The sequence below is a fragment of the Prionailurus viverrinus genome, chromosome D4 (genome assembly GCF_022837055.1).
Source record: "Prionailurus viverrinus isolate Anna chromosome D4, UM_Priviv_1.0, whole genome shotgun sequence".
Classification (NCBI taxonomy): domain Eukaryota; kingdom Metazoa; phylum Chordata; class Mammalia; order Carnivora; family Felidae; genus Prionailurus; species Prionailurus viverrinus.
This window is the reverse complement of record NC_062573.1, coordinates 85490352-85516486: the sequence shown is the minus strand read 5'-3', so window position 1 is coordinate 85516486 and position 26135 is coordinate 85490352. Positions and strand designations below refer to the sequence as shown.

Genomic DNA, 26135 nt, shown 5'->3' with positions numbered 1-26135 from the left:
TAACCTCTTATCTGATACATGGTTTGCAAATATTCTCTCCCATTGTTTAGGTTACCTTTTTATTTTGTTGTTTCTTTTGTAGTGCAGAAGCATTTAGGTTTGCTGTATCCCCCTTGTTGATTTAGTCCTTAGTTGTTTGTCCATTTGGAGTCATGTCAAAAAAAAAATCACTGCCAAGACCAACGTCAATGAGCTTGTATATGTTTTTTCCAGGAGTTTTATAGTATTAGGTCTTCCATTTAAGTTTCTGGTCCATTTTGAGTTAATTTTTGTGAGTATTGTAAGATAGGGGTCCAATTTCATTTTTCTCCATGTAGTTAACCAGTTTTCCCAACACCGTTTGTTGAAGAGACTGTTCTTTCCCCATTGGATGTTCTTGGGCCTTATCAAGTACTAACTAACCGTACACGCGGTTTAATTCTGAGCTGTGTGTTCTGCTCCATGTATCTGTGTATCTGTTTTTGTGCCAGTACCATATTGCTTTAATTACTACAGCTTTGTAGTGTAGTGTGAAATCAGGGAGCGTGATGCTTCCACCTTTGTTCTTTCTCATGATGGCTTTGGCTATTTGGGGCCTTTTGTGGTTCAATACCAATTTTAAGATTGTTTATTCTATTCCTGTGAAAAATTCCTTGGCGATTTGATAGGGATGGCACTGAACTTACAGCTGGCTTTGGGTAGCATGGACTTTTAATAATATTAAGTCTTCCAATCCATGAGCCATTTGTTTGTGTCTTCTTTGATTTCTTTCAACCGCGCCTTGTAGTTTTCTTGTAAGGATCTTTCACTTCCTTGGTTAAATTTATTCCTAGGTATTTCATTGTTTTTAATGCAATTGTAAATGGGATAGTTTTCTCTATTTTTTTCGGCTATTTCTTTGTCAGTATATTGAAATACAACTTGTTTCTGTGTATTGATTTTACATCCTGCAGCTTCACTGAATGCATTGATTAGATTGAATAGTTTTTTAGTTGAGTCTTTGGGGTTTTCAATATATAAGATCATATCATTTGCAAGTAGTGACATTTTTACATCGTCCTTTCCAACTGGAATGCCTTTGACTTCTTTGTCTTACCTGATTGTTCTAGACGGGACTTCTAGTACTATGTTGAATGGGAGTGGTGACAGCAATCATCGTGAGGCTCTCCTTCTGTGTCAGTATTTTATTCAAGTTTTATTTTAAGTGATGATAATTAAAGCATTTGAAGGGGAGTCTAACTCCAAACAAAAGGGAAGACGACAATGAAACCAATAAGCTTCTAAACTGCCGAGTGGTGACCGTGCAGCAGAAGTCAGATTTAGATCCCAGGGATTGTCACCATGTGACTGCAGTGACAGACACTCTTCCCAGCTTGCAGGTGGAGCTCTTGGGGTGAGGGCAGCAAACCAGCAAGAGAGAGGATTAAGTCCTGAATCGTCGCCTTCATCGCACCCACCCTCTCTATCTCAAAATGGCATAGAAGAAACTCGACTGTACCCCGCAGACTGCTTTGGTGTCAAGGAGGTGATGGAGTAGGGTAGAAAGAGGTCATGAAGATTCTTCCTAGAAACCCCTTTCAGATGAGTCTGTGCACAGCATCAAACAAGGAGCCTCTCCTCGTTCAGGGCGGGAAACCCAGGTTTGAGTCCCAGAAAGTCACAATTTCATTCATGTACTTGATATGGATTTACAAAGTGCCTTCGTACTTTGTGAGTTCCCCCTAAGACTACAGGTGAAAGGATGTTTTTGGAATCAGATTTCTTATGTAAATTTGAAATGGTAACACCTTCAAGCTGAATCATCTTTAACTTGGAGGTCTAACATGGTGTTCAGCAAAATCGCATCCAGATGTGCAATATTAAAAGGCACACTAAGTTCCGAAGTTAGCTATGCTGCAAAATAATTTTAAATCAAACAATTGTATGGTATTCGTTTATGCTGGAAGTTCCAGTCCCAGACCAAGCTGGTGGCCCCGGCATTGATGTTCTTGCTGTCTGGCAGAGCTGACGACATTGGTTTGATACCCGGCTTCACAATCTGGATGTACCCTGGAGCCATCAGGCTGGAGCCATTCCCTTTCACCAGGAAGCAGGTTTCAGGGTCGATCTGATACTTGGCTGGTATTCCAAAGTGAGTGTCACTGTTTCCTGCTGTCCAACTGAGACTGGCAGACTTTTCCAACTTCTTGTTCACCTTCTGGCAAACAGAGCCTCCAGACCCTGTCCTGTCATTAACGTTGATGCGAGGCTGGAATTCTTCAGTCCTGTAGCCAACTGCAAAGTTGCTCTGGGTCCCTTGGGAATTTATGGTCTCAAGATTTGTCTGATGCCCAGCCAGCCAACCCTGGTAACTCAGCACACAGCACCCTGGATTGAAGGCCTGGTGATGTCGAAATCCAGGCTGATGTGCTCCTGCCTGTATCCTGCCTCAAATTTATCATCTCCACCGCCTCCGCCCAGTGTAGGTGATCTCCCACGGTAATGCTGGTGCCTAGCATGTGGTCAGATTCCATTTCTCCACAAATGTCAGACCATATTTAGTCCGTCTGTACTTGGTTTCCAGATTGCCTGTCACTTCGGTGGCCTCAGGGTTGGCTGAGCCTGAGCCGGTAGATTCCAGGCCATTCTCAGATTTTGTTTTCAGATCTGTTTTTTTTTTTTTTTTAAAGGTAAATCCATAGCCCTTGGTGAAGACGATCCTGGCAGATTTGCCAAGATGTGCATACACGGGAGGCACAGCCGTCTTTTGCTTACGGGCAGCTGGGGCGGCAGGGGGCGGGGCTTCAGTGCCTGTCTGTTTTTCTTGTGTTTTATAAATTGTCTTTTAAGGAATTTGATGCATTTATATGGGAGATTAAATTTAGGGCCATAGAGTTGTTCATAGTATTCCTTTGTCATCCTTTTAACGTCCACAGGATCAGTAGTAATGGCCCTTCTTTTATTTTTGATAATAGTAATTTGTGTCTTTGCTTTTTTTTTTTTTTTTTTTTTTTTAAGGTAGCTTGGCTAGAAGTTTGTCAATTTTATCAGTCTTTTCAAAGAATTAGCTTTTGGAGCACCTGGGTGGCTCAGTCGGTTAAGTGTCCAACTTCAGCTCAGGTCATGATCTCACAGCTTGTGAGTTCAAGCCCCACGTCAGGTTCTGTGCCAACAGCTCGGAGCCTGGAGCCTGCTTCGGATTCTGTGCCTCCACTCCCTCGCTCTCTGCCCCTCCCTTGCTTGCGCTCTGTCTCTCCCTTTCTCAAAAATAAATAAATTTTTAAAAAAGTATTAGGTATTTAAAAAACAACAACATGGGGCGCCTGGGTGGCGCAGTCGGTTGAGCGTCCGACTTCAGCCAGGTCACGATCTCGCGGTCCGTGAGTTCGAGCCCCGCGTCGGGCTCTGGGCTGATGGCTCGGAGCCTGGAGCCTGTTTCCGATTCTGTGTCTCCCTCTCTCTCTGCCCCTCCCCCGTTCATGCTCTGTCTCTCTCTGTCCCAAAAATAAATAAATGTTGGAAAAAAAAATTGTTAAAAAAAAAACAACAACAACCAGCTTTTGGTTTCGTTGACTTTCTTTGTTGATTGTCTCTGTTCAATTTAATAAATTTTTGCTGTAATTTTGTAATTCCTCTTCTTCTTTAGTACTTTGGATTTAATTTTCTCTTCTCTTTCCAGTTTTCTAAGGTGGAAGCTTAGATGACTGATTTAGAACTTTCATCTTTTCTAGCGTATGCTTTCAACAATATAAACTTTCCTCCAAGCACTATTTTCCCTACATCCCACAAATTTTGGTAAGTTGTATTTTATTTAGTTGAAAATATTAAAAAGAATTTGTCTTGACACTGCTATGACCCATGTGTCACTGAGTTTTTTCATCACCAAGCATTTGGGGATTTTCCAGCTCTCCTTCTGTTACTGATTTCTAGTTTGTTCCACTGCGGTCAGAAAGCAAACGTGTGTGTTTCATGATTCAGAATGTGGTCTGTCTTGGTGCATGTTCTATGTGAGCCTGAGAAGGATATATATTCTGCTGTTGGTAAAGAATTCTTTAAATGTCAATTAGATACAGTTGATTGATGGTGTTGTTCAGTTCAACCATGTCCTCATTGTTTTTTTGCCCACTGATCTGTCCATTACTGACAGCGGCATGTAGGCGTCTCAAAGATCAGTAGTGGACTCATTCATTTATTTTAGTTCTATTAGTTTCTGCTTCATGTATTTTGACTCTCTGTTTTTAGGTACACACACATTAAAGATTATTGCATCTTCTTGGAGAATTGACCACTTGGTCATCATAGAATGAATGCCCTTCTTTATCCTGATAATTTGACTTGCTCTGATGTCTGCTTTGTCTGAAATTATTACTGCTCCAGTTTTCTTTCGGTGAGTGTTAGCATGGTTTATCTTTATCCACCCCTTCACTTTTATTTTATCTGTGTCTTTGTATTTAGAATAGGTTTCTTGTAGACAGCATGTAGTTGGGCCTTATTTTTTAATCCAGTTCAATAGCCTCTGTATTTTTTTTGGTATGTTTTGACCGTTGATGTTTAAAAGAGTAATTTATGGGGCACCTGGGTGGCTCAGTTGGTTGAGAGTCCGACTTTGGCTCAGGTCATGATCTCCCGGTTCATGGGTTCAAGCCCTGCATCGGGCTCTGTGCTGACAGCTCGGAGCCTGGAACCTGCTTCACATTCTGTGTCTCCCTCTCTCTCTGCCCCTGCCACCCCTCCCCCACACTCTGTCTCTCTCTTTCTCAAAAACAAACGTTAAAAAATTTTTTTAGAAAGGATAATTTATATAGTTTGATTAATATTGACAATATTTGTTTTCATTTGTTGCTTTTGTTCTTTGTTCCTTTGTCTTCCACTTTTTTCCTGCATTCTCTAGTTTTAATGGAACACTTATATGATTTAATTGTCCTTCTCAGCATATCAATTGTTCTTCTTTTATTACTTTTCTTAGTGGTTGCCCTCGAGTTTTCAATATGCGTTTACAACTAAGCCACATCGACTGTCCAATAAGACTGTGCTATTTCATGAGTAGTGCAAGGACCTTACACGGAGTCTCCCACCCCCTCCCCCCATCCTTTATAACATTTCTGCCATTCGTTTCACTGAGCAGCAAACTATAGTCACCAAATTTGGTGCTGCTATCATTATTTTGAACAAACTGTACTCTCTTACATCAATTAAGAATAAGAAAAATAAAATATTTTTACCTTCATTTAGATTTTCTGTAACACTCTTCCTTTCTTTATGTAGATCTGAGCTTCTGACCTATATTTTTCTTTTTTTCTGATGATCCTCTTTTAATGCTTCTTGCAAGGCAGGTCTATTGCTACCAAATTCCCTCAAGTTTTGTTTGTCTGAGAAGATCCTTATTTCTCCTTTATTTTTGAAGGATAGTTTTGCTGAATACAGAATTCTAGGTTGGTGTGTTTTTTCTTTAACCCTTTAAATATTTTACTCCTCTCTGTCGCTTGCATGGTTTCTGAAGGGAAGTCCAGTGTCATTCTTTCTCTCGCTTTTCTGTAAGGTGTTCCCCCACCCCCTTTCAGCTTCTTCCAAGATTTTTTCTTTGTCTTTGACTTTCTGCAGTTTGAATATGATATGCCTAGGTGTCGATTTTTTAAGGTATATATCCTGCTTGATGGACTGTTAGCTTTCTGGATTTGTGGTTTTGGTGTCTGTCCTTAATTTTGGAGAATTCTGTCACCAAGGCTTCAGTATTTTTTCTGTCCTTCCTTGCTCTCCTCTTCTGGTGTTTCCATCACAGGTATGGTTTACCTCTTGTAATTATCCCACAGATCTTGGATAGGCCATTCCATCCTGTTGTTAGTTTTTCTTTTTTTTTCTTTTTGCATTGCAGTTTTGGAACTCCCTATTGGCATTTCTTCAAGTTTATTATTGTCTCCTCCTTCATTAGCCACCCTGATCTGTGGATTAACTGTTTTTATAGTGTTGTTTTTGATTTCTACTATTTAAAAAAAACTCTTTCTTATAGTTTTCATCTCTACTTTCTTTTTTTTTAATTTTTTTTTAAATTTCAACGTTTTTTATTTTATTTTTGGGACAGAGCGAGACAGAGCATGAACGGGGGAGGGGCAGAGAGAGAGGGAGACACAGAATCGGAAACAGGCTCCAGGCTCCGAGCCATCAGCCCGGAGCCCGACGCGGGGCTCGAACTCACGCACCGCGAGATCGTGACCTGGCTGAAGTCGGACGCTTAACCGACTGCGCCACCCAGGCGCCCCTCATCTCTACTTTCATTGCCCATTTGTTCTTGCTTGTTGTTCACCATTTTCATTAGAACTCTACGTGCATCAGCTGTGGTTTTGAACTCCCAGTCTGCTCGTTCCAACATCTCTTCCACATCTGAGTCTGGTTCTGACACCTGCCCTGTTTTGCTCCTTCGTGTGCCTTGTAATTTTTGTGGAAAGCTGGACATGTTTTCCTAGGTGAAAGGAATTGCAGTAAATGGGCGTTTGGTGTGGAGCTTATCTGACTTGGAGCCAGGCTGTGCTTCCTGGGTGCTGTGACTGTAGCTGCGAGAGGCTGATGGTTCCTCTGTGTCCTTGTTGTTGTCTCCCCTGTGTATTTTGGTTTCCCTAGAGACTCTTTATTTGTATATTTATTTATTTTTAATTTGTTATTATTTTTAAAACGTTTATTTATTTTTGAGAGAGAGAAAGTGCAAGTGGGGGAGGAGCAGAGGGAGAGGGAGACACAGAACCTCAAGCAGGCCCCAGGCTCTGAGCTGTCAGCACAGAGCCTGATGCGGGGCTCACACTCACGAGCCGTGAGATCATGACCTGAGCCAAAATTGGACACTCAACCGATTGAGCCACCCAGGGGCCCCTAGAGACCCTTTTTAAATAAAATCTAAAAGATGCAATTCTTCCCATTGTATTCTTTGGTTCTTATACAAGGGAAACATTTTATAGTCCTATGACTAGACCCCAGTCTTTTAGTGAGCCTGTACCCCCCCGGGCCATGACTTCTACAAGTGTTCCTTGGGTTTTTACCCTCTTAGATGTGACAGGCTAAAAGTAACTTATTTGGTGTCGTAGACTCTAAGTCTAAAGTTCTCTTGTCTAGCAAAAGAGCAGATGCAGGATTAAAACAAGAGATGGCTCCTGTCCGGGAAAAAGACAAGAGCCCTGAATAAGGGTCCTTGCTCCGTATTTATTCAGATCAGAAGGCTTGCAAACATGATGGGCATGTACAAAGAGGCAAGTAAACTAGGAACATTAACTTGTGGATATGAGGGGGGAAAGAGGATTTTGAAGATATACAGTGTTTGGGGTTTGGGTCAGTATGAAACAAAATCCAGGCGCTGGGCAGATGGTAGATGGTTGTTAACAGCAGACAGAAGGCACTGTGCCTGTTTATCTTTGCCAGCCTAGGGGATGAGACAGATAGGGGGAATAACCTCAGGGTTAATAAGCCACCTTTTCTTTTGTTAACCATCTCCACTCCGGGCTGCTTTGCCTGCAGCACAGTGGTCCAAAGTCCAGTTCACCAATTTACCTAACCTGGCCCTGTTCTCCTATAAAAGCAGCTTTCTGCTATAGTACTAAATTTGGGGTGCTTTCACCCTGAATATCTAATCTTGTTATTCCTGTGTATTGGGCACCTTTGCGCCGTTTCTATTTCAGGCCTTTGCCTCTCTCTCTATTTTGGGGGGCTTAGCACCCCCTCCCTATTTGGGGGTGCCTTTGCACCTCCCTATTCCTGGCACCTTTGTGCCTCCCTATTCTTGGGGTGTCTTTGCCCTACTCTTGGAGTGCCAATCTGGTTTACCCAAACTCGGGTGTGAGCATTTTATGACTTTGTATGTCTTTATGCCTTGTTAACTCATTGGTGTAAGCCCGGGGGATTCCTAAGCTTACCCCCACAGTTTGGGTATTCCCGTTCCTCTGTGGAAGGCTAGAGGTGGCTGTGGTTGTGTGTTTTCTTTCCCCCAGGTGATAGGCTTTGGAAAATCCAATAAGTTAGGCTTTGGTGAAATAGTTTCTTCCCAGGACAGGCTGTGAAAGGACAGGTACCCGGGTGTGTTTCAGAATTGCTACTTTCTCTTCTTCCTGCCATAAGCAGGAGGTGATTTTTCTCCGATCCTGGGAACCTGGTATGGCTCCTGCCCATCTCCCCAAACTTTCTGAGCAGTGCTTTGCCCCATGACCTCAATTCTCTGATGGGCCCAAGAATAGTTGTTGATTTTCAGTTTCTTCTTGTGAAGATAGGAGTGATGGCTTCTAGGTTCATCAGAAACCAGAAATCTTCCCCTGCACTTCTGAAGGACAGTTTGGCTGGATACAGAATTCTTGCTTTTCAGTGTTTAAATTCCAGTATTTTGAGTACATTATCTCACTATCCCATGGCCTTTCTGCTTTCTGATGATACATCAGCTGTTAACCTTCCTTATTGAGGATGTTTTACCCGTGATGAGTCTGTCCTCTCATGCTTCAGGAGTCTCTGTCTCTGGTTTTATGGTATATCTGGTGTGGCTGTCTTTGAATTTATCCTGTTTGGGTGTTGTTGAGCAAATTGGTAGATAGATTCATGTCTTTTATCAAATTTGGGAAATTTTCAGCTATTGTTTCTCATGATAAACTTTTGACCTCTCTCTCTTTCCCCTCCTTCTGAGTCTCAATAGACATATATTGGTGTGCCTGATGGTGTCCTCCAAATAGCTGAGGTTTTGTTAATTTGTATTCATTCTTTTGTTTTTTTTCTGTTCCTCAGACTGGATATGCCTAATTGTCTTTCTTATCTTCAAATTTACGGATTCGTTCTTTTGCCTGTTCAAATCTGCTATGGCACTCTTTTGCTGAATCTCTCATTTCAGTTATCGTACTTTTTAGCTCCAGAATTTCCAGTTGTCTTCTTTTCATAATTTCTTTCTCTTTATTGATAGTCTTTATTTGCTGGGCCATCATTCCCATACTCTAGTTTTTATCACACAGTGTTTCCTTTACCTCTTTGAGCATATTTAAAATAGCTGATTTTATGCTAGTAATATTAAGTCCAACATCTGGACTTTTTCAGTGAGTTCTTATTGACTGATTCCTGTCCCTCTGTGTATGGGCCATACTTTCTTGTTTCTTGGCATGCCTCATAATTTTTTGTTGAAAACTTTACATTTTGTATATTATAGCGTGACAGCTTTGCACTCTCCCCCTTCCCCAGGTTTGTTGTTCTTGCTTCTTATTGTAGTAGTGGGTAGTGGTTGTTTGTTTAGTGACTTTTCTGAATGAATTTTGTAAATCTGTATTCTTTGTCACGTATGGCCACTGAACTGTCTGCCCCGTTAGCTTAGTGGTCAGCTAATGATTTAGCAGAGATTCTTTAAATGACCAGGACAAAAAACAAACAACCTCCCCCCCCCCCAACTCCCAGTGTTTGCTGAGGGGCTGGTGTTGGGGCATAGCATCAACACTTAGCTTTCCCAGAGCCTCAGGGTCAGCCACAGGTGAGAGCTTACAATCTCTCCTGAGCCTGTATGTAACCTGGGCATGCATGTGGTCTTCTAGATTCCCAGAAATATGTGGGAGCTTTTCACAGCCCTTATTCCCCAAAGCTCGTTATTCCCTAGTCTTTCTGCCCTACCGTTTTGGCCAATGTATTTGTGATCCGTTAGCCACTGCCTCATGCATCAGTGACTAAAACATATGCCTGGAAAGGTTTTCAACAAGTGACTCCCAGATAGCAGCTTTATCATTAGGCCAGAGACCCAAGCCCTCTGAGCATGTCTTCCAAGAAATCTCCAAACAGATCAAATAATGGCAATTCTTTTCAAGTAAGGTCCATTCTGCCCCTCTGGTGCCCATCCCAGGATGTACTCTGTTATTTTATTTTATTTTTTAAAAATTTATTCTTTTTTTAAAAGATTTATTCACCTTTGAAAGAGAGAGACAGAATGCGAATGGGGAAGGGGCAGAGACAGAGGGAGACACAGAATCTGAAGCAGGCTCCAGGCTCCAAGCCGTCAGCATGGAGCCTGATGCGGGGCTCAAACTCACAGACTGCAAGATCATGACCTGAGACGAAGTCGGCCGCCCAACTGACTGAGCCACCCAGGCGCCCCTCTGTTATTTTAAAGGCTAACACTCATTTGAGTCCTGCAGTACTTACCCAGCGGGGCTAGGGTAAGTTGAAATGTTGCTTACAGAGATTCAGGCATTTTTCTGGAATGAATGCCCCCCAGGTTACCACAAGGTTTGGGGCAGATTCCAGAGTTCCAAAGGAGTTTATTCTGCCTCTTTTTTGTTCCATTGATTTTTATGCAGATGTGGATTTGTGGAATTCCTTACCCTAACAATTTTTGCTTTCATCACTCAGGAATGAGTTTCTTAAGAGAGAATATGTTCTGTATTTTATTACTTTACGTACTGAGCAAATGTTTGGTCACAGGATAGACATTTGCTACATACTTGTTGCGTAAATGAACTCATGGATCAGTAGGAATTGAAAACAGAGACGTTGAGAAGCTTGGCCGTGACTGGAAGTAGGTATGCGGTGCCTAGGAGGGTGAGTAGTTTTGAGAGAAGTTTTTGTTTGTTTTTAATTGAACACGTTTATAGGATGTGGGGAGGAAACCACTGAAGAGGGAACATTAAAAAAGTCTCTCTTTACTACGTGACTGTGTTCACCATCTTTGTTCTTGGCAATGGTGTGACTCTGGCGCTAAGTCAGTCTGTGGTTCACTTCATCCTGAGCTCTTTCCTTTCACATCTGTTTGCTTAGTGTCCCTACAGTAGATATTTATGGGTAAATAGATTCTTTTTTACAATGCTTTTTTAAGATAGAATTCACATACCATAAAATTTCACTCGTTTTAAGTGTATGCTCCAGTGATTTTTAGTTTATTTATAGAGTTGTGCAACTATCACCAACCACTATTACCCAATTTTAGAACATTTCCACCGCCTCAGAAGAGTCCCTTGTGGCCACATGCAGTCCTCCCCACCCCTTCACCCCTAGTCTTTGGCGAGCATGGATTCACTTTCCGTGCTTGTGCAGTTTAGGTTTTGTGCTCACCGTGGGGGCTCGAGTGTGGCTCGATGGTCCTTCCCAGGCAGAGCTGAGACCCCCACCCACCCTGTGGGCTCCTACCACAAGCCAGGTTAGCTGGGAAACCTCAGTGGACTCTTCTCAACAAGGATGCTTGCTAGAATAAAGCCCATTTCCCCAAGTCAACCAACATACACCGTAAATTAGCTTTACCTCTTCCCTTCTACAGTGACCCTAGCTGCAGAGCATTCTTGGCAAAATTGAGAAAATAGTCCCTTCAGACCACGTGTCTGTAGGCTAACTGTATTGTGGAATCCTGACTGAGAAAGGCCGTAATGAGAAAGCTTGGGAAATGGGATCAGGCTTCCAGAGACTTCCGAACGAGGCGTTACTTCCATGCCTAGCTGTTGCGTGGAGCTAAGGATGCAGGATTCCTGTCCTGGAGGAGCTGATAGCCCGTAGGGGTTGCTGATGCCAGGCTCACGTGACACCTCAGAGAGGAAGATACCGGATCCCCAGGTGGCAAGAGGATCGTCCCCTTCCTCATTGGCTCACTGAGAGGAGAGAAAGTTAAGCTGGCTTGGGGAGGGGGGGTGCTGGGCAGATGTTTCCCCAATCTGTATTCTTCTGGGGAAGAATGTCTTAAATTTCTCCCAACAATGTTTTCAAGGAAGCCACAGACCAGCATCTTATTATGCAGGAGAGGTGTCAAGCTGGGTTGGGTCTCATCTTCAGTGGTAGCGACCTTGTTCAGGAAGCGGACCTCTGGAGGGTCTTGGACTCCTTGGGGAACTGCTGGAAACACCAATGTGTTTAGTCAAATATATAGGAATATGTATTTGCATAACATGGAGTGATCTCAAGCACACGTGAAAATACATCACAAAATACCCACAAGGCATTTGACTAAATATCCTGCTAGGTCTGGTGTTTTTCTTTCTTTCTTTTTCTAATGTTTATTTATTTTTGAGAGAGAGAGAGAGAGAGCACGCAAGCGCAGAAGCGGGGCAGGGGCAGAGAGAGAGAGAGAGAGAGAGAGAGAGCTCATCTGAAGCAGGCTCCAGGCTCTGAGCCATCAGCACAGAGCCCAACACCGGGCTTGAACTCACAAGCTGTGAGATCATGACCTGAGCCGAAGTTGGATGCTTAACTGACTGAGCCACCCAGGCACGCTGGGTCTGGCTTTTCTGTCATTTGCTGCCAGCTCTTGCTGGACAGTTGACACCAGGTTGCAGATTTTAGGAAAAGTTTTTAGGATGAAAATTCAAAATTGGGAAAATTCTGTCCAATATTTGTGTGCACATATGAAGTGGTCAAAGATGGCACCATTTTCCCTTTGTTGGGGCAGGGAGAGCGGGCATTGTTTGAAAACTGCTCACTGCAGTGTAGGAGCTCTCCTTCTCTATCCGCTGCCTGCAGGCCATTCTTCTTCCTTTTCCGTGGGAGGGGGCTGTGTCCTGGCCTCTTGTTGCCTCGCTCTGTGATGGGGAAGCAGAGGGGGAAACCCAGTCGACTGAGAGTCCTAGACCCAGTTGGTGCATCGTCGCCTGATGACTTTGGGCAAGCCAAAGATCTCTTTTGCTTTATTTTCCTTATCTGCAAAATAGAAATGATAATATTCCCTTGCTGATGTCACAGTATTTTTCTCATGAAAATCAAGTGAAGGAAGTCATTAATGTGTGAATATAAAGGGTAATTACTTGTTTTGCTTGAAGATGATGCCCTCACTGTCCAGTCTCTCCCCCGGCCATAAGGTGATGGATTCCCTGTAATAGCTGCCTCCATGATGGTCCCCAGGGATCCCGCCTTGTGGGAATCGTGCCCTGCGTGCTTGTCATCACACAGTTGTATAGTGTATTGTTCTATGTGGCCAGTAGGATGTGGCAGGAGTGATGTCCTATCACTTGAGATTAGGCTATAAAAGATCACTGGTGATCACTTACTCTGGGAAAGCCAGCCACCTTGTCACCATCTGCTATCCTGTGGAGAATTCCACATGATGAGGCCTCTGGCTGGTAGCCATCTGATTGAACTTCGGAGTGGCTGTTTCCTAGAAGTAGACATTCCAGACCGCAGCCCTGGCCGAGAGACCCTAAGTCAAAGAGACCCCGCTGAGTCGTTCCAAGACTCCTGACTCTCAGAGACGACTTTGTGAGTTGCTAGCATCTGGTTTCAGCCACTCCGTTCTGGGGTAAGTTGTTATGCTGCGATAGGTAACTAATACGTTCCTCAAATAGAAACGTGTATGCATTTGCCCACAGAATCCGTGCTGGTCACACGGAGGGTAAGTGAAAGCAAGGGAGGGAGTGGCTGGAAGGCAGAGCGTAGACGTCGTAGATGTGCACGTGAAGCTTTCTTCCCCACCGAGGCCGCGTGTCCTGCACAGATGCCCAGAGCAACCCCACAAGCACCCTCTCCCCAACTTTCGTGACCCGCCAGCGGGCGTGTTTCCGGGCGTGAAGGCCAGAGCCATGGTTTCAAATGAGTCCTGCCTCGCACCTCTCCTGAGCGACACGGCCCCGCGTGCGACCCTCAGCCTTTGGAGGGATAGGCAACTTCAGAAGCCCAAATCGAAAAGGCATAATCTCACTGTGAGGAGGTCAGCCTGTCTTCCCGGGGGACCTCCATCCACGCCTTCCTGTGTCTGCGCGTGCTCTTCTTCCCTCCCTGAGCCGGGTCCTGGTTGCCGCCCTGGGGTGGCCCGAGGAGTGGCTGTTACGGAGACCTGTGCGGCTGTGGGGCCGTGGGCCGAGGCGGCTGTCTCTGTGTCGGGCTGGAGCCTGCAGTTCACGGGACGTGCAGCTGGAGGTCAGGGCCTTTCATCGGTGAGCTGGACACACGCCTCTGGCGCAGGGGTCAGGCCTGCTGACGGGGTGCGGGGGGAGAGGGCAGCAGCGGGTGCCCGTGGGGTGAGCCACCAGGCGAGGGCCGTGAGTGAGGGACACGCGGCTGCCGCAGGCGGGCCTGTCTGCGGCGCCCTGACCAGAAATGTGCGGGAGAGGGGGCTTCTGGGAGAGGTCGGGCCTGGCCGTCGCCTCCCTGGGAAGCCACCGCACCTGTCCCCCAACACCTCGCCCACTCAGGGCCAGGTAAAACGAGCCCACTACAAATCACTTTGTCGTCACTCCTGCTAAGAGCGGTACTCGAAGTTGCTACTCCTACTGAGAGTGGTACTCAAAGGTTTGGTGTCAGGCCAGTTTTCTGTTCATGAAGATTATCGAGGGTCCCACCGATTTTTGTTCATGCAGGTTATGGCTATAGATATTTGTCATTTTAAAAATTAAAGAAATGCACGTATATTAACTTATGTATAAATAAGAATAATAAACTACCACGTGCTAAAATAGATGACATCTTTTAACAAAAATAACTAATTTAATAAAAATAAAAAAATTTGGTGAGAAAGAGGGACATCATTTTACCTTTGCAAATATTTGTAACGCCTGCCTATTAAAGGTCCTTCAGTGCCTGTTCGTTAAGAATCTCCTTCTGCCTTCAGTGATACTCCCCGTCGTGTGACCTCTGTCGTGATACCCCTCATTGTGTGGCCTCTGTCGTGATACCCCTCATCGTGTGACCTCTGGAGAGCTCCCCTGTACACCTAAGAGAGCCAGAGGGAGAAAGTGGTTAGGAAAACAGCTGTGACTTCACAGAGCCCCCAGAAGGGGGCAGTGCAGGAGTCCGGGCGTGGATGCCGCCCTCCATGTGCCCAGACAGAAGCCTGTCCTGGAGCGGCGTGCACGGCCTTGGAAGGGGCCAGCCTGACAGGCAGCCTCACTGAGTTCCAGGACCGGCTTCGACACACCCCCAAAGTCGTGCACGGCTGGGAGACGTGGCCTCGGTGTGGACATTTCCCCATTTCGGCGCCTCACCCACCCCTGCCATGGGTGCCACCGGGTGGACCTGAAACCACGTCCCGCACCGCTGGCCTGCTTGTCACTGCGGCTGCCACGTGGCTCTGTCTTTCACGTGCTGTTACTTTCTGGGTTGATTATAAGGCAAAACTCTTCTCCCGGGAGGTATATTTGCCAAGAAACCGACTGCTGCTCAAAATGATGATGTGAATTCTTATAATATCCTTTTTATAAATCAAAGCCTTTATTTGGAAAAAGAGTCCTCTAAAAGGGCCACATTTTCTTTTCACCCTGGCCCTCAGCACAGTTTTGAGAAATGTTTTGGAGAAGTACCAGCTTGTGATACCAACTGCCCAGACATTGTTTGGACACAGGCGCATTTTTATGGTCGTTGCCCTGTCACTGAACCTTTATGGAATGAAGATGATGGCACGGCCAAAGTTTTCCTTAAAGTCAGGTTTCAAAATACGACGTGATTTTCTTTAAATGCAAATTAAAGTTACAAGCACTTTCTGTATCCTGTCTTTTTGTGTTCTAAAACTGCTGCCTACTGCTCGGACCCAAACTGGACAATGCAGGATACTAAGAAGTCACCTGCGAACGTACTACCCAGACACGGTAGCGAATGTCCTCCCGATCACTCTTCTAAGCCTGTGTCTGCACATGCATATATATGCTTAGTATCATGCATGCATTTACATCTGTACGACTCTGAAACAAAGTGGGGTATGAATTCAGCGTCTTGAACGGCAGGCACCCACTCTGAGCTCTCAGAGAGCTGAGGCTGCCTTGCTCATCGGGCCCTTCCGGGAGGGAGCAGAAGGTGCCTGGACACAAAGTAGCTTGGAGTCCCGATAGATAGTCGGGGAAGGGCAATGGGGTCAGGTGGGGCGTGGGACCTCAGGCGTCGCTGACTCCCCGTGCGGAGAGGAGAGACGTGTGCCCACCTCAGCTGCTGGCGAGAGGCATGGCAGGGCCGGGAGCTCAGCCTCAGAGAAGGGGTGGGTCTCGGAGGGCAGGAGTGGCCGGGAGGCAGGGCTGGGCAGAGGGAACCTGGCATGCCCTCCTCTGTAGGTGCTCCCCTTTAGAAAGGAAGGAGGAGCAGTGGGGAGACGGGGAAAAAGCACGTGAGCAACTGGGAATGTGCGTGTGTATATGTGTGGTGTGCGTGTGTGTTCCTGTGTGTGTACTTGTGCGTGCACTGTAAGGAATGGCTTGTGTGGCTGTGTAGACCTGCAGCCGCAGACCCGGGAGCTGGTGGTGTGGGTCGGAACCCGAGCGGGAGGCCCTAGAGCGCGAGCACAGCAGGTGCACATTCTGGTCCTGGGGCAGAGAGACCGGGTCCTGCTCAGCAGCCAGGAGGAGAGGGGTCACTCCCCTTTCTGCCGTATTTATGCCTCAGTGCACTGGACGAGGCCCACCCTCACCGCTTTACTCAGTGCAGATTCAGGTGTGAACCGCCGGGGGGTGGGCATCGTGTTTAACCACATACCTGGGCATCCGCGGTCCAGTCCAGTTGACATATAAGATGCACCATTACGCCCCAGGAGTGCGACAGATCCCCCCGCCCCAGGCACAGCCCAGAGCTTGTCCTGGTCGGCTGCTCCTGCGGACCCCCGTCCTGGTCTAGAACTGGCGTCACGGGAGCCTGAGTCCAGGTGGGGGTAGGAGGAGCACCCCGCGGGCTGGTGCCTGGAGTGGAGTCCGAGGCTGAGAAGGACAGTCACGGCTGGACCGTCTGTGAGGCTCCCTGTGCCCTCTGGATCAAATCCACACTCCTCCCCGGGGCTCCCCGCACTTGGCGGCTCCCCCCACCGCTGCTCCTTTGTCTTTTCATTTGTCCGTGGATGAAACTCAGGCTGTTCCCGCATCGGACGGTGGCTGCAGGTACATAGAGCACAGGTTCCCCTCCAGATCCTGTTTTCACTTCCTGTGGGTTGTACCCAGAATGGGATTACTGGATGTGGGGTAGTTCTATTTTTAACTTTCTGAGGAATTTCCAAACTATTCTCCTGAGCGGCTGCACCAGTTTGCATTCCCACCAACAGTGCACGAGGGTCCCTTTTCCTCCACGTCCTCGCCAACATCTGTTGTCTCCTGAGTTGTTAATGTTAGCCGTTCTGACAGGTGTGAGGTGGTATCTCATCGTGGTTTTGAATTGTATTTCCCTGATGATGAGTCATGTTGAGCATCTTTTCATGTGTCCGTTGGCCATCTGGATGTCTTCTTTGGAGAAAATGTCTATTCAGTACCTGGTTTAAATCAGATTTTTTTTTTTTTTTTTTGCCATTGAGTTATGTGAGTTCTTTATATATTTTGGATATTAACACATTCTCAGATATATGATTTGCAGATGTCTTCTCCCATTCCGTAGTTGGCCTCTTAATTTTGTTGATGGCTTCCTTTGCTGTGCAGAAGCTTTTTAAGTTTGGGGTGGTCCCACATGCTTATTTTTGTTTTTGTTGCTTTTGTATTTGATGTCGAATCCAAAAAATCATTGTCAAGAGGCTTACTTCCTACATTTCCTTCTAGAAGTTTTATGGCTTTAGGTCTTATGTTCAAATATTTAATTCATTTTAGTTGGCTTTTGTGTTTATGATATAAATAGGGGTCTGGTTTCATTTGTATGCATGTGGATGTCCAGTCTCCCCCAACACCATTTACCGAAGGGATTGTCCCTGCCCGTTGTATGTTTTTGCTCCTTCGTCATAGATTAAGTGGCCATATAAGCATGGGTGTATTTCTGGGCTCTTGATTCCACTCCATTGGTCTGCATGTCTGTTTTTAGGCTAGTACCGAACTGTTTTGATTACCACAGCTTTGTAGTACAGTTTGGAATCGGGAAGTGTGATGCCTCCCGCTTTGCTCTTTGCCCTCAAGATTTCTTTAGCTATTTGGGGTCTTTTGCGCTTCCATACAATTATTAGGAATTTTGATCTTTATACTGTGAGAAATAGTAATCCTTAAAGCAAGGATTGTTCTAAGCAACTGAGATTTTCAGGAAGATGCCTCTGGCTTCAAGGTGGAGAACAGCTCGGTGGGGCTTCCGAAATGGAGGGTCAGGTGACTCAGGAAACTGGGGCACATTTCTGAGTGAGAGATGAACCTGGTTTGTGCTGGGGTCGGAGAGGGTCGGGAAGAGACAGCTGACCTGAGACAGTAGGTGTAGACAGAGTTTGCATCCTAGGAGATGAACCACCGAGTTCACATAAACCCCTCTGTAAGGGGAGTGTTATTTTTACAGGGTGAGTGTGTTCATAAATACCGTTTCTCCCTAGAGGGCCGGGCATTGCACGCAGTGCCCTGGACAGAGAGGCTGTTTGTTGACTTGTTCCGGCAAGGACGTCAGCCTCTGTCTTCTGCCCACGAGTGCCTGTAAAACACTGGGAATGAAAAACCTCACTCCAGGGCTCTGTTCAACAGCTCTGGAATCGGTGAGCCTCAGAATTAACGACGAGCATTCCTGGGCCCAGTCTCCAGGGTTTCTGGTTCAGTCAGCGTAGGGGAGAGCCTGACGATTTTCAAATCTTGGGTCTTGATGAGCATCGTAGTGGGGACCATTTACAAAGCACCAGACAGGCACGCCGTGAACGTAGATCGTGTTTAACCACGTATCTGGGCATCTGTGGTCCAGTCCAGTTGACATATAAGATGCACCATCGTATGCATCCATACGTTTTTGTGAAGAAGAAACGAAGTTTACGTTCCTGGGGTATATCACGACTCTTGCTGTGAAGTGGGGTGGATAACCCTTCCAGTTTGTTCTTGGAGATGCTAGTCAGATACGCAGTGGAAATCTTCAGCAGGAGCCTGGGAGGGACCCCCAGCACCGCTCCTGCTCCACTGCCCAGCTCTGGCAGATTCCTAGTGGGACCGCACACTGGGTGGCTGTCTGCCTCTCCCCTCCCCCTTCTTCCCCACGACCTTGGCGCCACACCTGTCCCCAGATGGGGCAGCAGGGTGCTGACGCTCCCGTGTGCGCCACTGACTGCTCAGGTTGCACCAGGTGTGGGATTTCCAGAAGGAGGATTCGTGTCTGCTGGCTGTTGGCTGACCTCGCAGACAGCCACAATGTGTCAGGAGGAGGCGTGGGGAGGAGGTGACCTGTCGGAGACCCTGTGATCCGAGTTTTGGGTCCCCCCAGACTCCTTGGCAATAAGCAATGCATGGCTCATTCACACGTTCCACTCCTGAAATTTCCATGGAAAAACGGTTGCGCACAAAAATCTCATAGTTTCCCAGAGTAACCGTAGGGACGGGGATGGAGAGGCCGTGGAGCCAGAGGTGAGTCAGCTTCTGCCTGAACCGCAGAGGGGTCAGCCTGCAGGTGCGGGTGAAGCCCGCGGAGGCAGGGCAGACTCAGTCCAGGCTCTGAGCAACAGTGCAGCCCAGGCTGTGGCCACAGGACAGAATGTCGGGTCCGGTGATCAGGAGGTTCTCCTTGACCCTAAGGTGAAGCTGGAGGAGTCGTGGGTCTTGTATCTGGGGATGTGAGGTCATGGAATTGGAGTCTTATGGGCCCTCGCTTCTGCAGGGGATGGATGCCGGCAGGAGGGCCTGGAGGTTGTGAGAACTGGCCGGTGAGGCTCAACCAGACACTCCCTGCACTCTGGTTTCCAGGATCTAAATTTACCTGTGTGTGGCCAGGCCAACAAAAGGTGCACTTGGGGCGATGTCCATTACCTGAATGGTCAGAGTTCTGTTATGGCCCCAATACAGCCAAAGCATCCATTGGTTTGAACCAAGGCAAAGACCGGAGAGTGTCTGACCTGCTCTCTGGCATTTCAGATGATGTCCATCCAGCAAGAGTTCACTGCACACCTGGAAGAGAAGTCCCTGGGAATTCACGTATTGTTTGTTCATGTCTCCATGTAATGAACCTCCCTGGGGGATGCCTCAGCCCAGGAAATAAATATGTCTTGTGTGCCTGGATAAATGGGGTTCCTGGTCACTGGAAGGACAGACTGGGCCTTCTGGGGGAGGACCTACCCAGCATCTTCCTGGAAGCACAGGGCAGCACCTGTGGTACCACACGTGGTCATGGGGCACATTGGACATCGATGCCCAGCCTGGGGGCAGTACCTCAGCCGGTCATCTGGGGCCGGAGTACATTTGTGTCCCAGTGAACCATTTGACCAGCAAACATTCACTGAGCTCCCACTATCAGCCAGCAGTGTCCAGGTGCACGGGACACCTCTGTGAGCAGCCGTGCAACAACACCTACCCTCCACGGGGACACGGGTAGTTACAATAAACGCAGGTATCGCATGCCAGCACCTTGTTCCGCGTGCCAAGAAGGGAATGAGCTGGACCAACCACCAGGGGGCAGCCTCCCCCCAGCCTAGCTCATGCTCCTCCCCGGGGGTGCGGGTCCTTACAGCAGCTACCGCTGGGTTGGGCCGCGGCAATTTGCCAAGAGCGGATCCCAAGATCGTTGCCTGTCCTGATACAGGGGGACACCAGAGGGCCCTAGAAGGGGGCGCAGGACCCATGCCTCCCCCGCTGACCCAGCCCTCAACAGCCAGCTCCCCAACCCCAGAACCTGATCCCAGGCCAGCCTGGTGGGGCACGGGGGCAGGCAGACTGTCCTTCAAAGGTAGCCTGTCCCCCTCAACAACCAGCTCCCCAACCCCAGAACCTGATCCCAGGCTGGCCCTGGTGGAGGGGGGGCAGGCAGACTGTCCTTCAAAGGTAGCCTGTCCTCTCTGCAAAGTGGGAGCCAGAAGTAAGCGGCTGTTCTCTTAGAGTTTTGTAAAGACATATTATCAGCGGCTATCTCCCTCAATTTTGGAGAGTTAATACCAGAAACATTGAGCAGATTTAAACACTTCCGGATACAGTTAAAGACCTGGAGTCAAACTTTTAAAACTAAAGTAACTTTGAAATGAGGTAACAGTCGGAACATTCAGTGAGGATCTGGATTAGCAAAGTGTGTCCCCAGGCTGGGATGGTCCTGAACACCTTGCCACCAAGAGCGGTTTCAAAGGAGGTGATTAGCAGTGAGCTGCGTCTGTGGCCCTTTAAACAAGACACAGGCAAGCTTAGCCATTTCCTGTCATTTGACTGCATTTCTGTGCACGTCTGACAACATGCTCCCCCTTGTCATTCTGTCTTTCTGGTCACGAGTCCCTCTGGTTTGCGCCATCCGGGCATCTCAACGTGGGCGAAGCTGCGTTTCCACCCTGTTCTCATTCTCAGAGTGCACTGACTTTTCATTTCCTGGCATTGGCTTTCTGTGCAACCCTGTTTTACCCAGCATGCAGAGCAGGGCCGGCTTTAAACATTTACAGAGTTGTTTCTCCAAAGGGAAGCACATGCTGGAAAGAAACACGATTTCACGAGATGAGACTGCAGTGGCAGTTGGGGGCTTCACTGCAGAAGTGTTTTCTTGTCCAGAACAGTCCTGGAGGTCCAGTTGTGACATGGTATCTGGACAATTTCTGTCCACTCTGTGCAGAGAGGGTGGTTTCTGAGGGATCAGCATGACTGGGAACTGGCTGTTGTCTAATAAGCCCGACGTGAGAGACAAGGCAAGGGGCGGTACGCGAGGGTAGTTTCCCTTTACGTGTAAACACATACACATTTTTAAATCAGCGCATAATGGATTTTACCATAATGCTGCTTTTTTTTTTTTAATGTTTATTTTTGAGAGGGAGAGAGCGAAAGAGTACAAGCGGGGAGAGGCAGAGAGAGAGGGAGACACAGAATCCGAAGCAGGCTCCAGGCTCCGAGCTGTCAGCACAGAGCCCGATGCGGGGCTCAAACTCACGAGCCACGAGATCATGACCTGAGCCAAAGTCGGATGCTCAACCAACTGAGCCACCCAGGCGCCCCATCACTTTTTTTTTTTTTTAAGAAAAAAATGAGAGAGGCGTTCTTCCACGTCCTCACACACATCGTGTCGTTCTTGGTAGAGGTGCGTGACGCTGCAAGGAGGGGCTGCGCCACGATTTGCTAGGGTCCCGCTGGGTGGACATCCAGGTCGCCTCCACACCTCTGCCTTTGCTACAAGCGCTGAACGTTCGGCTTCAGGGCCGCCGCCTGGAGAACGTGTGCAGCTGGATTCCCGGAGTCAGGTTTCTGCAAGGCCGCCCTGTGAGGGTTTGCTTCACTTTCCGCCCCTCTTGCCCGCCTTGGCACCAGGGGCTGCTGCCTGCTACGTTCTTGCCAACCTGCCTGGGGAAAGCGACCCTATGGCTTTGATTTACCTTCCTCCTTTCTCCTCTCCGTCGTCGCGTCGCATCTTCCATGAATTGCCGTGAGCTCTTCGGGGAGTTTTTGACAACGCCCATCCCGCAGAGCTTTCTCGGTGAGACTGAGGCTTTGGCATCCCGTGGGACTTGCCAGGACGCGTTGAACTGAGTGGATCTTTTTCCAGGTTGCCGAGCACACACTGCGTCAGGCGGGACACCGGAATTCTTACGAAATTCTTATGTAATCCTGCGATTCAGCTGCCATTCGTGAGAATCTGGGACCGACAGGGTGAACTCACGTTTCCAAGGTTAATATCCCGGTGGTATTAACGGCTAGATTTATTAGTATTAAGCGAAGGTGCCTATGCTGCGTAAGGAGTCTGCAGTGTTAATGAGGAAGGAACGGCTACCGGCCGAGTTGGATAACTTACTAACGTGTAAAAAAACCCAAAAAGCTTTGAGCTCACATTTTTCCTCTTCTGTCCCCAAAAAGGTCTTGCCTCATGTCCACTCTCAGGACGGAAGTGACTTGCACAGCTGCTCTTCCTCCCTGGTGTGATGTGTGTGTGTGAGTAATTTGTGCATTCGTGTGTGTTACACCACACTGTTTGGGACACTTCCCAGGGAGGAGGCTGCAGGCATGGAGGGACCAAGGAGGGGGTGGTGGCCTACAGGAAGACATGTCACAATGCCGGAAAGCCCGGGTGCGAAGCTGCTTGGTGGGGGGGGGGGGTGGCATCCTCACAAACCTGCAGGGAGGTGAGCCACTTCCCCCACAGTGGGCCATGTGGACGGAAGAGCAGAAGACCTTCCAGAATATTCTTCTCAGAGTGACGCCCTCAGGACAGCCATGTGGCCCCATGAAGAGCTGGGGGCAGGTTCCCACAAAGACAGATTGAATTTTCCACCAGCTGAGTGGGATGGAGATTTTGACTCAGATTTCATTTGATTTAGGGGGGAAGATGAGACATTTCTAGCATTCCCACGTTACTGGTTGCAAGTTCATTTTTACTACACAGAGAGAATGTGTCTTAGGCAGTTACTATGCATCCGAGGTATTAATCAACAAAAGATGCAAATGAATACAATATTTTTAGCGTTGTGAGCACATGGATAAATGGGTACCAGACCACTAGACAATGAGGGTTTGATTGAAACTTTGCATCTGGTTCCTATTAACTGAAATGGAGACAAAATATGCATTCAAGGTTTCCTGCCAGTTAATTTAAAAAGCAATTTGGAATTCATGGGCCTCAGCTGAAGTTTGGTTTCAGGGATCCCACAGGCCGTAACGAGTTGGCCAGTCTCCTAATTTCTTCTCCGTGTTGCAAAAGCAATAAGGACCACCTCTCGGACACGACAAGTGGCCTTCCACTGCCCATCCATCAGACGCAGACCCCCATCTCCGTAACTGTTCCCCGCGGTGGGTCGCTGGGATGCAGTCGACTCTGTGCTGCTGGAAATAATGGCGGCCACACCTGGCTCCACGCTGCCACAAACCACCGGTAGCCCTCCAAGGGACTGCGGCATCTGCCCTCAGTGGCCCCGCCCCCCAGCAGCCCCAGAGAGCTGGCCACCGTCCTTACTTTCCACATCGGTTGGCAAAAGGCTGTATCATTGCTCTGATTTATACTTTACAGTCACTGATGATTTTGAACACTTGCCCACGTGCTCATTAACTAGCTGTTTGGCTGGTGTTGTGAATCCACTTCAGTGGCAGCTGGCTTGCACATTTTAATCACTTCCGTCTGATGTACAAGGAAGACACAGAAGCCCATTTCCCTAGACCCTATCTTGTCTTCTCACACGATGGGAAAGGAAACCTAAGATTTTCAAAGAAAGGAACTCGCATTTTAGAACAGCTCCTTCCCAGGATGTGCCCAGGTGTTCCCATGCCCACTCTCCTCTGCTGCTGTGGCTGTGGGCTCCTGGCCCTCTTGTGGTGCCTGGGGCCTCCCCGGGGTCATCTAAGAAACCAAATTCCCATACGAAAGTAGGGGTTTAAATGCAGCGCACTTTAATTTATTTTTTAAATGTTTATTTATTTTTGAGAGAGAGCATGAGCAGGGGAGGGGCAGAGAGAGAGGGAGACACAGAATCCAAAGCAGGCTCCAGGCTCTGAGCTGTCAGCACAGAGCCCGACGTGGGGCTTGAACCCATAAGCTGTGAGATCATGACCTGAGCCGAGGTCAGATGCTTAACTGACCAAGCCACCCAGGCGCCGGTATAGTGCGTTTGGAGACTCATTTTTAACTGGTTAACAATGCAACCAGCAGGGAAGACAAACCAAGTAAGCTAAGCTGTTTAGAAGGCTGTTGAAGAAGTTGGGACTTGTCCGGTGGGTTTAGAAAGGATGTCTGGATGAGACCGTCGCTGTATCTGAGTGTGTGGTTGTCACCTTCTGCAGCAGTAGGGAGAACAGAGACAGCACTGGGCCCCAGCTTCCTCCGGACGGTCAGTTTTGACATCGACTTGGCTGAACTACAGTCCCCAGCTACTCAATTAAACACTCATCTAGGTGCTACTGTGAAGGTGTGTTGCAAGTGTGATTAAAGTCCCTCATCAGGTGACTAAGTAAGGAGGATTAGCCTAGAAGGCGTGGGTGGGCATGATCCAATCAGTTGAAGGGCCTCGTGAGCAGAGCGGAGGCTTCCCTGAGGAAGAAGAAATTGCACCCTGGACAGACCACGGCCTCAGCCCATGCACACACATTCCTGCCCTTCCACACAGCCTGTCCAGCAGAGTTCACACTCAGCTGGTCAGACTCCAGGTTCGTGTAAATCAGTTCCTTGTGACGGCCCTCTTAATGTGTACCTCCTAGCGTCTCTGTGTCTGTGGTTGGGCCCTAGCTGACACGCTCCCGGCACCCTCGTCGCCCTCCTCCCCCTGCCTCCACTCTGAAAGCACCCTCCCCACATCCACCCTCTCGTTTTCCTGGAGTCACAAGGGCAGACACAGCAGAGAGAAGGGTCAGTTACTGTAAGGAACATAAACCAGAGGCATCGTAAACGTTTCTTCCTCTCTCCCTCCCATCCAACATTTCATTATGAAAATTGTCAAACTACAGAAAATGTGAAAAGTTTGTAGTTAACACCTCTTCAACCCGCATTCTACCATTGGCGTTTTATTACACTTTCATCTGTTACACATTCACCCGTGTATTCCTCTACTTGTCCATCAACCTTATCTTCTTGATGCATTTGAGTCTGGTGCCTTAGACCACTCGGCCATCGTGACGCCCTCTTCTTGATACGTTTGAAAACAATTTGCTGACATTAATGGCTTTCTTCCTCAGTACTTCAGCATGTACATCACTAATTAGAATTTAGTATTTGCATGGAGCTCTTTTGTTTTGAGGAAAATTTTATAGAATTAAATGCATAAATCTTAAGTGTACCTTTCAATGAGTTAAAAAAAATTTCTTTTTCATGTTTATGTTTGAGAGAGAGACAGAGCATGAGTGGAGTAGGGGCTGAGAGAGAGGGAGACACAGAATCCGAAGCAGGCTCCAGGCTCTGAGCTGTCGGCACAGAGCTCGATGTGGAGCTTGAACCCACGGACCCTGAGATCATGACCTGAGCTGAAGTTGGATGCTTAACAGACTGAGCCATGCAGGTTCCCCTCAACAAGTTTTAACAACTGCATTCACCTGTGTGACCCGAACTTCATCAACAGAATATTTACATCACCCCCAAGTGTTCCACATTCCTCACCAGTCAACCCTTGACTCACCCAAAAATCGAACCCTGGGCTGATTCTCTTTTCCTCCAGAGATACAGTTTCCTTGTTCAAGAAATTAATCAGTATGGAATCATAAAATGTGTGCGCCTCTGTGGCTGGCTTCCACGCGCCATAATATTTTTCAGATTCATCCGTGTTGTTGGATGTACCCATTGTTTGATCCGTGTTGCAGCTGAGAAGCATTTTGTTGTGTCACTGTATCACCGTGTACATTCTGTTGACGGACGGCTGGGTTGTCTTTGTCCATTACAAGTAAGGCTGCTGTGAACATTCCTGGATGGGTCTTTCTGTGAATATAGGATTTTCATCTCTTGGGTTAGTATCTAGGATTGAACATGCTGTGTCATCTGGTAGGTTTACGTTGAGTTTTCTG

At 47.5% G+C, this 26135-nt stretch overlaps 1 protein-coding gene and 1 pseudogene across 1 annotated transcript in view; one reads left to right on the top strand and one right to left on the bottom strand.

The window, feature by feature from the left end:
* LOC125149892 (uncharacterized) overlaps window positions 1–26135 on the top strand; it is a 110404-nt gene that overhangs the window by 50754 nt on the left and 33515 nt on the right. The window lies entirely within an intron of this gene.
* Window positions 1914–2703, bottom strand: LOC125150976 (voltage-dependent anion-selective channel protein 1-like; annotated as a pseudogene).